This window comes from Ascaphus truei, chromosome 8 (genome assembly GCF_040206685.1).
Source record: "Ascaphus truei isolate aAscTru1 chromosome 8, aAscTru1.hap1, whole genome shotgun sequence".
NCBI lineage: Eukaryota > Metazoa > Chordata > Amphibia > Anura > Ascaphidae > Ascaphus > Ascaphus truei.
Genome location: NC_134490.1, coordinates 33,299,534 through 33,317,439, shown reverse-complemented (window position 1 = coordinate 33,317,439; position 17,906 = coordinate 33,299,534).

Sequence of the window (17,906 nt, the reverse complement as noted above, 5' to 3'; positions counted from 1 at the left end):
GAGTCCAATTTGTGTTTATTTTGTACTCCAACCTCTTGTGTGAAACCGTATCAAAAGCCTTTGCAAAATCTAAGTAGACCACATCAACTGCATTACCCTGGTCTAAATTCCTACTTACCTCCTCAAAGGAACAAGAGTTTGGCAAGATCTATCCTTCATAAATCCATGCTGACTATTACTAATAATTTTGTTTTCCATTAGGCATTCCTGAATATTATCCCGTATTAAACCTTCAAGTAGTTTCCAGACTATTGAAGTCAGGCTTACAGGTCTGTAATTTCCTGATTGTGATCTAGCTCCCTTTATACTGTAAATATAGGCACCACATCTGCTTTACGCCAATCTTGTGGTACTGAGCCTGTGGAAATGGAGTCCTTGAATATTAAATATAATGTTTTTGCTATTACTGAGCTTAACTCCTTGAGAACTCCTGGATGTATGCCACCGGGGCCAGGTGCCTTATTTACTTTAATTTTTTCAAGTCGCTTATGAACTTCTTCCTCAGTTAACCAATTGTTCATTAATATGGAGGTTGTGGCTTCCTCCTGCGGCACGACTATTGAACTTGATTCTTCCATGGTAAACACAGAGGCAAAGAATTTGTTTAATACCTCAGCTTTTTCCTTATCTCCAATAATCTGCCTACTCATCTAACACTGAAAGGGTCCTATATTTTCTTTTTTAATTTTTTTGTTATTAAGGTACTTAAAGAACTTTTTTGGGTTGACCTTACTTTCTATTGCAATCCTTTTTTCATTGTCCATTTTTGCTCATTTGATTGTCCTTTTGCAATTTTTGTTACATTCCTTATAATTCTGATACGAGGTCTCTGTCCCTTCTGACTTAAAGAATCTAAATGCCTTCCTCTTCTTGTCCATTTCCTCCCCTACCTGTTTATTTAGCCACATTGGTTTTGACTTATTTCTTTTATACTTATTACCCAAGGGTATACACTGATAAGTGTGCTTTTCTAACAATGTTTTAAAGACTGCCCATTTATCTTCTACATTTTTCCCTGCAAAAACATCATCGCATTGTATTACTACTAGATTAGACCTCAGTTTATTAAAATCTGCCTTTCTAAAGTTTAAGGTCTTTGTTGAACCCAAGTAATCTGTTTTTTGATCATTTATTTCAAATGAGACCATGTTATGATCACTGTTACCCAAAATTTCCAGGACTTGAATATTTGTTATTACTTCTACATTGTTTAATATGACCAAATCCAGAACTGCCCCTCTCCTGGTTGGTTCCTCAATAATTTGGGTCATATAATTGTCTTTAAGCACCCCCAAAAACCTGTTTCCTTTTGTTGGAAAGCTAATCTCTTTGCCCCAGTCTATGTCTGGATAATTAAAATCCCCCATTATGCAAACATAACCCAGCTTTGATGCCTTCTCCATTTGCAAAAGTATTTTAGCTTCCTCAATCTCACAGATACTTGGTGGTTTATAGCATATTCCCACAAACATTTTCTTTATACTTTTACCTACACTGCTAATTTCTATCCACAAAGTCTCTACATTTTCATCATTCCCTTCATAGACATCATCCCTTATAATAGGTTTTAGATCCAGTTTAACATATAAACATACTCCACCTTCCCTTCTATTTGTTCGATCCTTCCGAAAAAGAGAATAACCCTCTAAATTAACTGTCCAGTCATGAGTTTCATCCCACCATGTTTCAATAATGCCTATGATATCATACTGCTTCCTTGCAGATTTAATTCAAGCTCCCCCATTTTATCTGTCAGGCTTCTTGCATTAGCAAGCATGCATTTAACTTTTTTTTCTGTTTGTACTATTATCTTATCTGCTCCTTCCTTTCTGCTCCCACTTGGTTTAGTCTTTAGAAGTTTTCTAGTATTATCTGAATTTACTATGGGTGTCTCACTACTTGTCAAACTTGCACTTGCCCTTATTCTACCTCCATACCACCTTGTATCCTCATCTATTCCATTTAGTTCATTATCTGTTTCATTCCCCTCCCCTCCATCCTAGTTTAAAATCTTCTCCAACCTTTTTAGCATTCTCCCCCCTAGCACAGAAGATGCCCCTTTATTGAGTTGCAATCCGTCCCTAGAATATAAATGGCACCTCTCAGAAAAGGAGTCCCAGTGCTCTAAAAACCCAAACCCCTCCTTCTTGCACCACTTTCTTAGCCATGCATTAACCTTCCTGATCTCTGAATGTCTCCCTGCGGTAGCGCATGGCACTAGTAGTATTTCAGAAAATACTACCTTGGAGGTCCTTGCCTTAAGCTTTTGGCCTAGATCCCTGTAATCATTTTTTAGGACTCTCCATCTTTCTTTTACTTTGTCATTGGTGCCAACGTGTACCAAGACCGTGGGTCAATCCCAGCCCCCCCCAACAATCAGTCTACCCGATCCGCAATGTGCCGAACCCGAGCACCCAGGAGACAACAAACTGTTCGGTTCATGCGGTCCCGGCAACAGATTGCCCTATCTACCTTCCTAATAATGGAGTCCCCTACCACCACAAATCTTTCTTTGCATTTGAGCATCCTGAGTCCCCACTGTGCTGGAGGAACTATTCCCCTGGCTGCTAGAGGAATTAGTCTCCCCCAGCCTTGCCATTTCTGCCCCAACATTCCCAATATCTTCACTCAACATGGCAAATCTATTGGGATGTGTCAGCTCAGAAACGGCCTGCCTCTCCCTATTGCCCCTGCTTCCCCTTCTAACTGTCACCCAGCTACCTGCCTGCTCCTCACTAGCGGCAACCAAGCTACCTACCTGCTCCTCACTAACAGCGCCACCATCTGCACCACTAGTTGACGCAAGGGCCTGCTCAGTGAGCTCTAATTCCCTTTCAAGATTGCCAATGTCCCTCAATATTGCAAGTTGCCTCTTCAGATCAGCAATCTCTGACTCTAAAGAGACCACCCGCTCACACCTCTCACAGCGGTATGCTCCTTGGAACAGCTGCTCCAAGTGCACATACATGTGGCAAGATGTGCATTGAGTGGCATTTTCAATCCTGCTCATTCTAGCAACTATGAAGTTTAGAAGTACTAGCAGTAAACTGTACCTCAATAAACTATACCTTGTTTAACTGCTTCCTTGTTCAAACTGCTTCTGGGTCTAACTGCACACACTTTAACCAACGAGCACTTCAACTCAACAACACATATCAGTTAGTACACGCAAGCTCAGGATTCGTTAGAAGCCTATGGTTAAATAGGGACACCCACCAGGTGTGTGAGGTTATCAATTAACTAACCCCACCCACTGCAAGTGTGTTAGGCCAGCCAATTAACCAACCACACCCACTCTGCCTCAGGCAGGAGAAAAGGGGAAAAAAAAGTTACAGGCTTCAAATTACAGCACACTTTAAAAATAGATTAACCCACTGCATACTCCCCAATAACAGCCACCCCTGCTAGTATACCCAGTACTTCCCTTTCCTTCTGGTTCTAACTGCACACACTTTAACCAACCAGCACTTCAAATCAACCACACAGATCAGTTGTTAGTTCATTCTTTAAGGCACTTGGTGCTAGACTATCTTTAAGGTTTCTCGCCTTTGTAAAAACTACCTGAGGATATTCTGGAAGATAATCTTTCAGGATCACATCCTGTTTCAGAACATGCCAGTGTTTATAAATAATGTTCTGTATTTGGCTTGATTCCCTATTAAACTGAGTAATGAAAGGTATAAATTATCGTCAACCTTTTTTTTCTTTAGGAATGCCTAATAAACTTGTTCGTTCTTGTTTTAGGGCTTTATTTTTGGCTTCTTCTATCATAATTGGATCATAATTTTTTTCTACAAATCTTTGCTCCAAGATTTTTGCCTGGTCCTGAAAGGTGTCTACCTTTGAACAGTTTCTTCTAATTCTTTGAAACTGTCCAAACGGGACCCACTTAAGCCAATTCTTGTGATGGCAACTGGAATTGAGAATAAAACTTTTGCAATCTATATTTTTTAAATGGGTCTTCGTTTGAATTGCATGATCTTCTATATATATCAATAGATCCAAATATGGAATAGACACTGTACTGTGTGTCTTTGTAAATTATAGATTATATTCATTATTGTTAATATGTGCCAAAAATTCTATCATTAAAGGTTCTGCACCATTCCAAATAAAAATAATGTCATCTATGTAGCGCCGCCATAGGACGAGGTTTGCGCCATATGGGTTATAATTGTAAATAACCTCCTCCTCCCAGTTTCCCAGGAAGAAGTTGGCATAACTGGGCGCAAACCTCGTACCCATGGCGGTGCCACATAGCTGCAAATAATAATTGTCATCAAACATAAAATAATTATGAGTCAATATATATTTTATATTCTCTATAATAAAATCTATCTGGACCTGATCCAATTTATTATTATTCATCAAAATAGTTTTGATGGCATCACAACCCTGGGAGTGGTTGTTAATAACTGTATATAATGAACACACATCCATAGTGCAGAGAATAAATCCCTCCTTCCACTCAATATCTTGTAATAGATTTATGATGTGGGTCGTATCCTTAAGATGAGATTTTAATTCTACTACATAGCTTTGGAGAAATGTATCTATGTACATGGATAAATTTGATGTGGCAGACCCAATTCCCGATATAATCGGTCTTCCCGGGGGTCGTATTGGGTCTTTTTGCAGTTTGGGTAGAAAATAAAAGATAGGAATTTTAGGAAACAAAATATTTAAAAATTTAAGTTCCTGATCGTTTAATATTCCCTCATTTAGACCTTTATTTAATAATATCCCCAACTCTTGTGTGAATACTTTAGATGGGTCTATGGTCAAATGTTTATATGTAATTGGATCACCTAATAGGCGTAAGGACTCCTCTATATAATATGTCCTGTTCATGATTACAGTACCCCCCCCCCTTTGTCGTCGGGTTTAATCACTATGTCTGTTCTTTCTGACAATTGCTTGAGAGTAATACTCTCTTTATGACTCAGATTTCTCTTTTTTGACTGTTTACTTTCAATTTTTTCAAAGTCATTTATAATCAGATGATAAAATGTATCCACAAAATTACCTCTATCCTGATAAGGATTAAAGGTAGATTTAGATTTTAATCCTATGTGGACATATTTCTCAATTGATCCAACCACTGCATCATTTCTAGGATCAGGTGAATCGAATTTTCTTTTTAAGAAATGTCTTTTTACTGTTAACTGTCTTAAGAATTTGTTTGCATCAATAAATGCATTAAGAGCTAAAATGAGCAGTTGGGGCAAATTTGAAACCTTTTGCCAAAACTGATTGTTCATCATTAGACAAAACAATTTTACTCAAATTAAAAATACCCTGCATATTATCTATTTTGCTCTTTTTGACTGAATTAATCCCTCTTCTTGTTCCTCTTCTATAGATTCTTCCTGTTTTCTCCTCTCCCTGGGTGTTTGGGGCCTGTAATCTTCTCTCAATGGGGAGAATCTGTTCTGATGTGACCATGATGTTAGTGGTCTCTCCCAATTCTGACTTCTCCCTTCTCGTGGGGGATAACGACCCAACTCTAAAAAATGAGCCAAAGCAGAAGTGGTAGGGACCTCACCATCATCTTCTCTTGGTTGATATTTGACATAAGGTTTATAATCCCTCTTCTCATATCTTTCATGGCTCCTTTCCCTCTTTGGGGGGCTCCTTCTTTTCTCTACATATCTTTCCCTATAATGGGTCGGACTCTCTTTCCTATAGTATCTAGGCGGTGATTGTTCTTTATTCCTATAGGATGAATTTGATACTTTTTTATTTTGGGGTACTTTAACCCATTCTTTAGAGGGATCTCTTGGTTTAGTTTTGACCGGTACTTTTTGTTGCGATGCCTCATGTTTGACCCAAGTTTTTATTTTACCGGTAGCATAGTCTTTCTTATCTCTGTAAAATTTTGATTTTTTTCACAGAGATAAGATTGCTCTCCAGCAAATCTAAATTTTCCTGTAATTCAGTATCCAACTTTGCATAATCGGATGAAGATTCAAAAGGAGCCAATTTTACTTCTAGTTCTTTAATTAATTTATCCAGCTGAGACAGTTTGGCTTTATGTTGTGCAATAAGAAGCTTCATTAAATCTGACGAGCATGTATCAGTAATTTTATCCCATGTAGTCATAAAAACGGCATCATCAGCATGAATTGAAGTTGGCTGCTTTAGAATTCTCAAACCTCTGGGAACCCGCTTATATAAAAGAGAGCTTTCTAAAGTTAGTTTATCCAATAATCTCTTTTTATCAGCAATTAGATATTTCTCCAATTGACCAAACATGGAAAAAAGATCTTCTTTATCTTCCAAATAGTCTTCATCTTTATTATTAAATATGCTATCTAGATTTAAACTTCTATTTTTACGTCTTGAAAAAATAGTGTTGGATATAGGTGGTGGTGATTCCATAATAAATGTGAAAACTAATTAATAAAAAAATTAATTACATTTTAAAGATAATAATGTGAATACACATTGATTAATATACACAGTAAAATGTTAGTGCTGCTCTAGAATGAAAACATATACAATAGTGATAAAAATAATCAAGCACAAATAACACCACTTTAAACCGAAATAACAATAAACAGTATACAGTCCTTAAAGAATGCAGCTCCCGAGACAGGATTCAGACCAAATCCAACCAGCAATCGAAGAAGAAAACAGGTGTGCAAATCTCATCAGGACATGGAAAATAGAAGTAAAGACACCAAATAGTGCAACATTGTCAACTACAACAAATGTAATCAATGTTGATAGCTCTATAAAGTTGGCACTCATGTGTACAACGTGATAATAGGGCGTTGTGGTTATTTGAAGTTACCAACTTTAATTACCAGATAGGTAATTACCAGATAGGATCAACATCAGTAATGTTCCAACGACAAAGGGGGGGGGGGGGCGGTACTGTAATCATGAACAGGACATATAGTCCTTACGCCTATTAGGTGATCCAATTACATATAAACATTTGACCATAGACCCATCTAAAGTATTCGCACAAGAGTTGGGGATATTATTAAATGAAGGTCTAAATGAGGGAATATTAAACGATCAGGAATTTAAATTTTTTTAATATTTTGTTTCCTAAAATTCCTATCTTTTATTTTCTACCCAAACTGCAAAAAGATCCAATACGACCCCCGGGAAGACCGATTATATCGGGAATTGGGTCTGCCACATCAAATTTATCCATGTACATAGATACATTTCTCCAAAGCTATGTAGTAGAATTAAAATCTCATCTTAAGGATACGACCCACATCATAAATCTATTACAAGATATTGAGTGGAAGGAGGGATTTATTCTCTGCACTATGGATGTGTGTTCATTATATACAGTTATTAACAACCACTCCCAGGGTTGTGATGCCATCAAAACTATTTTGATGAATAATAATAAATTGGATCAGGTTCAGATAGATTTTATTATAGAGAGTATAAAATATATATTGATTCATAATTATTTTATGTTTGGTGACAATTATTATTTGCAGCTATGTGGCACCGCCATGGGTACGAGGTTTGCGTCCAGTTATGCCAACCTCTTCCTGGGAAACTGGGAGGAGGAGGTTATTTACAATCATAACCCATATGGCGCAAACCTCGTCCTATGGCGGTGCTACATAGATGACATTATTTTTATTTGGAATGGTGCAGAACCTTTAATGATAGAATTTTTGGCACATATTAACGATAATGAATATAATCTATCATTTACAGAGACACACAGTACAGTGTCTATTCCATATTTGGATCTATTGATATATATAGAAGATCATGCAATTCAAGCTAAGACCCATTTAAAAAATATAGATTGCAAAAGTTTTATTCTCAATTCCAGTTGCCATCACAAGAATTGGCTTAAGGGGGTCCCGTTTGGACAGTTTCAAAGAATTAGAAGAAACTGTTCAAAGGTAGACACCTTTCAGAACCAGGCAAAAATCTTACGTGACGAGTCGCAGGATGTCGGACGTGATGACGTCACACGTGACGCTCAGCAATTTAAAATTTAATGCGGTGGGTTATTTAAGGAAGGGAACCAGTGCAGGATGTTAGATTAGCCCCTGAGGAAGACTATTAAGTAGAAACGCGCGTTGGGTGAGTCGTTGACTACAGATTGGCACTTTGTTGGTGACATCCAGAGTGGAGGACTACACTAATCAGCCCAGTGTATGCTGTGACGGCCGCGGAGCATATGCTGTTGCTGTGAAGATTACTGTCTGTCCATATGACCCAGGGTGGTCTGAATGCTTACCACAAAGACACTTATGTAAGTGGAATACTTTGTGTTTTTAATATTAAAAGCAATATTATACTATTTTGCTTTTTCTCCTTTATATATGGATTTCCCTGCCTTTCCTATGGAACATTACTGATGTTGATCCGGAGTACCTATCTGGAAATTAAAGTTGGTAACTTCTAATAACCACAACGCCCTATTATCACATTGTACACATGTGGCACACATAGCCACTCTATGCGTGGGGAAAAGAGATTTTTTGTTAGAGGAACAGGCCCCAGAGTTCCCAAAGGATCTTGAAAAATATCAGAGACACAAGGTTAGCTTAGAGCTTCATGCTACCACATTGGCAGAATACTACAGCTCAAAACGCATCCTTAGAGGATTGTGGTGTAGTCTAAGGCCAACCTTGTTTGCTGATCAAGCAGACTACTGTGAAAAGTGGGAAGGGATCCCAAACACATGTTCCCTTGATCTAATTATACTCATTATTAGTACAAGGAACACCCGCAACAGCTGAGTAATGAAACCAATGTGAGGTGCTTACTAGGTAGGGACAAGATAGTATCACAGAGAAAAGGAAACCTAGTATGCAAGCACTCAATCACAGCTGAATGTATAGTGAATGTGTTAAAATACTTTATTTGTACCAATAAATAAAAAAAGGGGGGTTAAAATAAAACGTATGTCAAACAGTACGTGACTGTCATTGGTAACTTAACTCAGGTGTGTTAAGTTGATGAAACGTAAGGAGATCCCTAATAGATGTTCGGGATCTATTGCTATGGATATAGCTACCTATAAGGTAGCCTACCGTCAAGGGGCCACTGTTGAGATACCGTCCGGTCCCCTTAGGGACTGGGTCAGAACATATGTATGTAGCTTGCAATAATGCGTTAGTGATCTGTGGCAAAAATGCGGTGGTAGTGACAATCACTGTGACCACCCAGTGTTAGTACATAGTTAGTTTATACCCATACTCCTTGGTAGTTGATAGGTATATAGTGATAGCGCTGTGGGTAGACCCGTGTAAGGGTTAATCCCACATCCCCCTCTTAGCCTGTAAGGTATTATAATGTGTGCTTAGAGATAGATAAGTCTCCCTCTCACAGTATTCCGTAGTAAGGCTCACATGGTGGATAAAACTGTGAAGACATATATCTCCTATATGCTGGATGTTACTATAGGGTTAACCATCAGTAACACTTGTTCAAGGAGGTCTAATTATACTCATCATAGACTACATACATAAGGACTTAACTGAAACACAAACCCACATCACTAGAATTGAGGAGAATCTTAAAGGCTCGCTTGATGCAAGCGACTTGTATATCCTTAAAAAAGATCTCAATGCAACTTTAAATACATTCAGTGGAGACCTAGAAAACAGGAAGAGGGCGAAGTTCATCAGGGATGCACGAGATTACAATCTTGGCAAAGTATATTCCTAGTTGTTATGAATAGGGATTACTACAGGGAGGAAGTACTTAGGCAGTTATCGGATACATCTAATTATAGGCTAATCACACATAATCCGGCAGTTGAAATAGCTACTATGATCCTTCAAACAGTTACAATGGCTCTGTAGTATGGGGTTATCTCTAGTAAACAGAAGAACTTTCTAATCAAGAAAGACACCATTATTCCAGCTTTGTATATAATTCCCAAAATACATAAAAACCTTATGAAGCCACCAGGTCGCTTAATTGTAGCATGGACTGACTCTATTTTTCAGCCGCTAGCAGTCTTTACAGATAAACTGTTATGTCCCTTAGTGTTGGAGGCACAATCCTACATACATGATACACCTGATTCTTGAGACAGATAGACACTTTCTCTTTTACGAATGAGGAAGTGTTGTTGGCAACGCTGGATATGAACAACCTATGTTCCTCAATTCCCCATACTAAAGGGGTTCAGGCGGTACAGTCCGCTCTCGATCTCAGCAGGCTGTTCACACCCAGGGAGCGTATGTTTATAGTAGATTTGCTCAATATTATTCTACGTGAAAATGATTTCATGTTTGAGGACAATTTCTACATCCAGTGTCAGGGCACGGCCATGGGGTCTAACGTGGCGCCCACATACGCCAACATCTACATGAATTGCTTTGAGGATCATTTTGTCTGTGAGCATCCATCCATCCTTCGTGAGATGTAGGTGTATGTGGATGAGATTCATCAACGACATGTTTCATGTGTTCATAAGAGATCTCAATTCCCCCTTGCCAACAATTGGCTTCACAAATGTCATCAGTAAAACATCCATTCATTTCTTAGATACTACAATACGGATTGTCGATGGTAAATTGACCTCTGATATTTACACCAAGCCCACTGACAAGAAAAATTTGCTACACTCCACCAGCTTTCACCCGCCAGGCTCCATTAAGGGTTTACCGTTTAGGCTAAGGCCCCACTGCACGCACCGGCGCGCCCGCACTGCGTGCAGGCGGCACGTGCACGGCCCCTTCACAGCTATATGCGGTCTTTAGGGAGCCGGTTTTCGGAGCAGGGGACGTGGCCAAAATGGCAGCAGCGTGCAGGCTGCTGACCCTTTTTTTAAAAGTTATCTCCCTCTCTCCTCAGCCCACCCCTTGGGTTTCTTGTAGAAACCGCCTCCACCCTATGCATCTGTTGCTGCCTCTCTCCCGGGGCCGACAAGCTCAGCAGCCGGAGCTGTCCGCAACCTGACAAGGGAAGATACAAACTATTTATTTTTCAACACACAACCCTCCCAGGGTAGGGATACCACCACGCAGTGATTTATTATTTCCCAGCAATTAACCCCCTTTAGAGTTGGAGGCTCCTGCAGCTTGTTTACAAACACTTCAGACACTATAGGGACCTCTTCTCCATCCAGCGCCTTCCTTCCCCTCATTTAGCGGGGAGGGGGTGGTCTTCCCTCTGGTTCACAGTCCCGGACAGCTCCCCTCCTCATTGGCTCACTGCCACACCATATGACGCGTCACCGCTCCAAAACACCAGAGGCTTGTAGCTCTGGACAGCTGACGCATCACAGCATGTAGTGAGCCACGTCGGAAGGAGGCAGCGGGGACCACCAGATGGGAGGTAAGGGGCTGGTGGCCCGCGCGCGACGCCAACCGCAGCGGGTCCTCAGCCTAGGTCAGTTTCTCAGGGCGAGAAGAATCATTATCACCCCTGAGTCAGTATCTGCCAGCCTAGATCACATGCAAAGTAAGTTTGAGGACAGGGGCTTTCCAGTCCCCCTCCTGAAGGAACCATGTACTAAAGCTGAAATCCCTCATACGGTCACATTTTTACAGAAGGGACCCCACACCATTGGCACTAAGAGACTTCTCCATTCCCTTTGTGTCTATATACAGTACATGGAGTGGGCGTACTAGAAATATCATTCTCTGCCATTGGCACTTACAGGGTATTAAGTACTGATGTCACGCTAGCACCCATATTATCTGCCAAACACTTTTTTCTTATAAAAGAGGTAAAAGCATAAGAGATCACCTCATTAAAACCGACTCGGGGGGAACTAACATTAACCAAACATTCTTGGGTACACCACGAGTTGGTTGCTACAGATGTTGTAACTGTGCACAATGTAGCAGTATGCAGGAAGGAGACACTTTCACTATCCTGATGACAGGTAAGAAGTTTCAAATCAAAAACTTTTACACCTGTTTGTTGCATAATCTTATCTATCTCATTAAGTGCCCCTGTGGGATGGGATATGTGGGGGAGACCACCCAATGTATTAAGGATTGGATTAGACAACATAAGGCCACCGTTCAGAGAGGTGATGAGGAAGCTCCGGTAGCACACCATTTCACACAAGCTGGGCACACAGTGAGCCAACTGCGGTTTCAAATCATTGATGGAGTAGAAAAGAGACGCAGGGGCAGGAACATGATCACGTTCCTATTACAAAAGGGGGCCAGATGAATAAAAAAATTGGGCACCATGGTCCCAGATGGGATCAACAAAGAATTAGATCTCAGTTGCTGCTAAGTTGGTACCTCACTCCTATGTATCCTTGACTGGATTAGGGAGATGCTACATTTGGTACTGTCTCACTGTTTACCTCCAGTATAGAAATATCATGCCCTTACTCTCTCCTCAGACCTGCTGCTTCATCAAGTTTGGCCGTTATCCGTGTTTTCTGAAGGGTGTGCCCTTGTCATCCTCCCTGCCCGCCGTACCGTACCGTGGGCCTCATGCAGTAAGCGACGATTATGTGAAATCGGCAAGCTTATCGATTAGTCATGTTATTGGCGTTTTTCCCTCTCCGTATGCAGTAAGTGCCGAATACATTCAAAATCAACCAGAAAACAAATCCGCCCACTCTCACGATGATGAGCCGATCACACACAGGTGTATCGGCGTGCGTGGCGGGGTGCTGTTAGGTTGCACAATCACAAATCTTGCTGAATCAGGCGAAACAAGCATGTTTTTGATTGCGCGCCATATTTAAAGGCAACGTGTACTGCTAATCATTCTCTGTGTTGTTGGGAGTGAGAGAGAGAGAGAGACGCACAGAGCTGGACGATTGAAGATTTGCATATTGACTGAGAGACTTGTTGTGTATTGGGTGAGCTTTGTCCTTTGTTGTTTTGTTTACATCTTTGTCTTGTTTTATATGTGGAAGTGGGTCGTGTGATTGCCTGTACATTTCTTGTCTGTTTTTTGTGAGTGCTGGAAGTATGCCCGCAAAGCGTGGGAAGAGTGATGCTGGTGGGAGTGGGAGTGCTACTCGTGCGAGTACGCGTCGGAGTGAACGTTCTGTTCAGGGGAGTGATGTTGCTGGTGCACCGAGTGGTGTTGCTGGGAGTGGGAGTGCTGTTGTTGGGAGTGGGAGTGCTGGTGCTGCGAGTGGTGTTGCTGGGAGTGGGAGTGCTGTTGTTGGGAGTGGGAGTGCTGTTGTTGGGAGTGGGAGTGCTGTTGCTGTGAGTGGGAGTGCTGGGAGTGGGAGTGCTGTTGCTGTGAGTGGGAGTGCTGGTGCTGGGAGTGCTGGTGCTAGGAGTGTGAGTGCTGGTGCTAGGAGTGTGAGTGCTGGTGCTAGGAGTGGGAGTGCTGGTGCTAGGAGTGGGAGTGCTGGTGCTAGGAGTGGGAGTGCTGGTGCTAGGAGTGGGAGTGCTGGTGCTGGGAGTGCTGCTGGTGGCGCAGTTGCTGATGGGGTGTCTGGTGGTGGCGTGCTTGCTGGTGGCCAGCTTTTGGAGGCTCTTCCATTGGAAGAAGGAGAGTCCAGTCAGCACCAGCCAAGCTCTGACCCTAAACCTGCTCGGAAAAAACGTGTGGAGAAGCCACGTAATCCTCGCTTCAATGACCAGGAAAATAGGGCTCTTGTCACTGGCATTCTGGAGCACTATGACAGTCTCTATGGACATTTAGTAGGTAAGTGTAACTTTACATTTATTATTCAAATACATGTGATCCTAGGTCATCTGAGTTTTGTTCATATGCAAATATGGGTACACAATATCTTTCTATGTTCATTAGTGTGGAAACACAGCTTTTTATCATGCCTTACAAGGACAAATAAACACAGGCGGTCAATTTGCCAGAACTGCATACAATATGAATGCAACCTTGCTTACATGTATAGGTTTAGTAGTGAATGCTCATGTGCTGCACATATTACACATAAAACAGCATGTTTGCTATCTCTTGGAACAGCTAGCAGTGTAGGAAACTGGTGCTTATATTATTATTAATTTACCTCATATCTTTTATATGTTTTTCAAGGGCGGACAAGTGCAGCAAGCAAAAAAGAAATGTGGGACACAATAGTCATTGGTGTCAATGCCTGTGGGAATAGTGTCAGGGACAAGTATCATTGTCGGAAAAGATTTGATGATATTAGGTCCAAATTGAAAAAGAAAATACAAGACCAACGCGTGCATGCTACTGGCACTGGAGGTGGGCCCACACCACAACGTCTCATATTGACTCCATTGGAGGAGCTGCTTCGGCCAAAATTACTTACCGTCGTCGTGGAAGGCTTGGCTGGTGACCGTGACATTGGAATTTATCCGTCACAATTTCCAGCAGGTGATAAATATTACTGTACTAGGCGTGTCGTTGCTTACACTTATTTTGCATATTTACACTGCTTTTTATACTGTCTTCACAATATAAGCATACCTGCATCTATATATGTATATGTCTGATTCTGTATATATATATCTCAAAATAGACATATATGTAGTAGTCCTACTAAAAGCAGTAACTAATATAGCACGTGCCATTGCGTGCTCATTTACATGTGAATTCCCAAAATGCATAGCTGCAGTGGAAGCAATTGATGGTGGGCGAAGATGGGGAACAACAGGGTAGTACACATGTGTAACACATGTTCATGAGAAATTATTAGTAGCTACAGGTACAGAACAGAAATATGTATCATATTATTGTGTATTTTATTGATTTTACTCCGACAAACATGACATTACTGCCTATTTTAAGCATGCATCAAAGAAATTGCATGTAACGGCCTACAAACATCACTGGCACTAACACATCTATAGTTGCTTATGAAAAGGTCCATTTTTGCTTTATGTCATATACAGACAGCATAATGAGGCACACGTATCATATGTTATGTCATTGTTTTCATAACTTAAACACTGCAGATGACTACTTAGCTCATCTACCATTGTGTTAAAGCAGCTGCAATTAATATCTCATCACAGCATACACTTCAACAGAGGGGGTGGGGTTCAGCACACACACTAATTACAGCCTCATTTCACGGTCAACTTAGTTCACACCATTTGCACCTGTTTCAAGTCATTGAAAGGTGTGGCTGATTAGGCTTTTTGGGGAAGGGAATACCTTTCTTACAACCTGAATAGCACAACTGAAGTTAATCACACTCATTTGAAAGCTTAACTCTAGCTACTAAATGCCCCAACAACTCATTACTTATCAAAGCGTACGTCACACATTAGTTCACTCATATCTATAGTTGAACTACTATCAAAGACACATTATCACACACTGCATGTGTTGTCTTGTTGAGTCACAGCCACATTCAGGTGTGCCACATCTTCGATTAATGTACCACACATATCCTCTACCAAAAACAACACTTTTTGCAATATGACCACCTTCATGATAACCATTGTGAATGGTCATCTCATGATAGTTATGTACATTATGATACTGATATCACTACACAACATATGATTTTTATGTACTCATTTAATCTATTTATCCTCACGCATTACTGCAGAAACATAGTATGTTGTATGTTAGGGAACTCAAAAATTCTAAGTACACAGGCATGTACAGTGTTATTACAACTATTTATGTTCACTTTCACACACATTTTCGGTTAAGGAACTGATGTTGTTAGTTAATCATAAATACAGAACATACAATAAGTGTTTGTTCAATATTTACACATGTAAATGTAAAACTTATGTTATTGTTATATATAGTTGCCCCTGGAGGACATGTGTCACCTGAGATGGAACAAGTGTCTTCACCTGGGTCAGCCAGCTCAACACTACTAGAAGGTGAGTGTATCATTTGCTGGCCATATAATATGTGCTCTTCTATATGTTATGTTGTCATGTGCATTATTTGTTTTGCACATCTTCTTTAAATAGGATTACTTAGTGTCAGTGAAAATTAAGTGTAAGGCAACATGTATTGTGTTAGTGATGTTAATTATCATGTAGGACTTCTGAGTTTAGAGCAACTTTTCATTCATTCATATTTCATACTGAGTCCAAACATTATTCGTAAGTCAAGGTAGTTTTTAATGAGGTTATAAAACGTATGCTAACATGTTAGGTGTTACTTAGGACATAGTACAATTACATAGTAACACAGCATACATTAACATGCCATTTAATAATGTGTACATTTCTTTTTAGAACATCATGGTGATGAGGATGATGAGTATGATGAGGATGACGCCACAGAAGAGACTGAAATACAATCATGTGACCATGAAGAGGTGCCAATAGAAACTGTTGTACCGCCAAATCGTCCATCAACTTCCACATACGATGCAATTGTAGCTTCAGAGGGAAAAATAGTGGACGCAGAAAATCGTCGCCATTCAGACATGATGACAGTGCTGGAAAGGATGATTGGACTGCAGGAAGAAACAGTATCACAATTGGCACATCTCCACAGAGTCTTCATTGAAGTGCCTAAACAGTTGCAAAAAATCAACACCTCATTCGAAGCATTAGTTGTTCAGCAAACACAAGCTAATTACTGGAGAATGACTAATGTACCACAATTCAACACCTCCCAGCCAGGATCTGTTCATGCAGGTCAGTTTTCACCACATTCATCTGATATTCATTCACCAGGCCCAAATGTTACCGGTCAAGTAGCAGACATTGCTGTGCAGGTTCCTGATGACATCCTACCGCTGCCATCTGTACAAATTCAGCAGCAGACACCTACAAAGGAGGCGACAAAAACAAAACAAGACACACATGAAACAGACCAACCATCACTTGTGCAGTGTCTACCAACTTGCTCACATGTGTCACTGGGCACAAGCCCTGTCCGTGAACAGTCACTACCCAAAAGCCCTGTAGGTGAATCGCTGCCCAAAAGCCCTGTAGGTGAGTCGCTGCCCAAAAGCCCTGTAGGTGAGTCGCTGCCCAAAAGCCCTGTAGGTGAATCGCTGCCCAAAAGCCCTGTAGGTGAATCGCTGCCCAAAAGCCCTGTAGGTGAATCACTGCCCAAAAGCCCTGTAGGTGAGTCACTGGCCACAAGCCCTGTAGGTGAGTCACTGGCCACAAGCCCCGTAGGTGAACAGTCACTGGCCACAAGCCCTGCCCGTGAAGTGCCAGAGGCCACTCAAAGTGGCTCTGTTGTGCCTAAAGTTGGTGGCAAAAGAAAAAGGAAAATTCAAGAGACAACAAGCAGGCCTGTTACTCGCTCGCAAAAGGAACAAAAAAAATAAATGTTATAATTCAGAAAATATGTCTTTGGCCTTGTTTTGTTGACTTCAGATTATCTAATTACTATTGTATGTATGCTGAAGACTGTGTTGTTTCCAAACTTTCAACTATGTTCTTGTACACGTGAAGTTTTGGAAATGTTAACACTCATAATTAATTGTGTTATAAATATTTATGTTGTAATCGTCTGTTCAGTAATGGTCCACCAGGAGCCAGTTGCTAAGTTTAGAGAAGCTGCCATTGACTTTGCAGCAAAACATTGCATTTGGGTGTGTTAATTGATGTAAGAATTGCATATGCATATTAGTCACATGCAATTATTAAAACACCTAAGTAAGTGCAAACATCTTTCTTGTACGTGTACAGCAGGATTATGTGTAAATTATTACTTACCTTTGCCTTGCTTGGCCATTGTAATTTTGTCCTTTAATCAGTTGTGTGTTCGTTTCTATAACATCTCAGAATGTATAATAATATATATACACACACACACACACACACACACACACACACACACACACACACACACACACACACACACTGAGTGAGTGTGAGTGTGAGTGTTTGAGTGTGTATATATATATATGTATATATGTGTATATATATATATGTATATATGTGTATATATATATGTATATATGTGTATATATATATGTATATATGTCTATATGTATATGTATATATGTGTATATGTGTATATATATATGTATATATGTGTATATATATATGTATATATGTGTATATATATATGTATATATGTGTATATATATATGTATATATGTG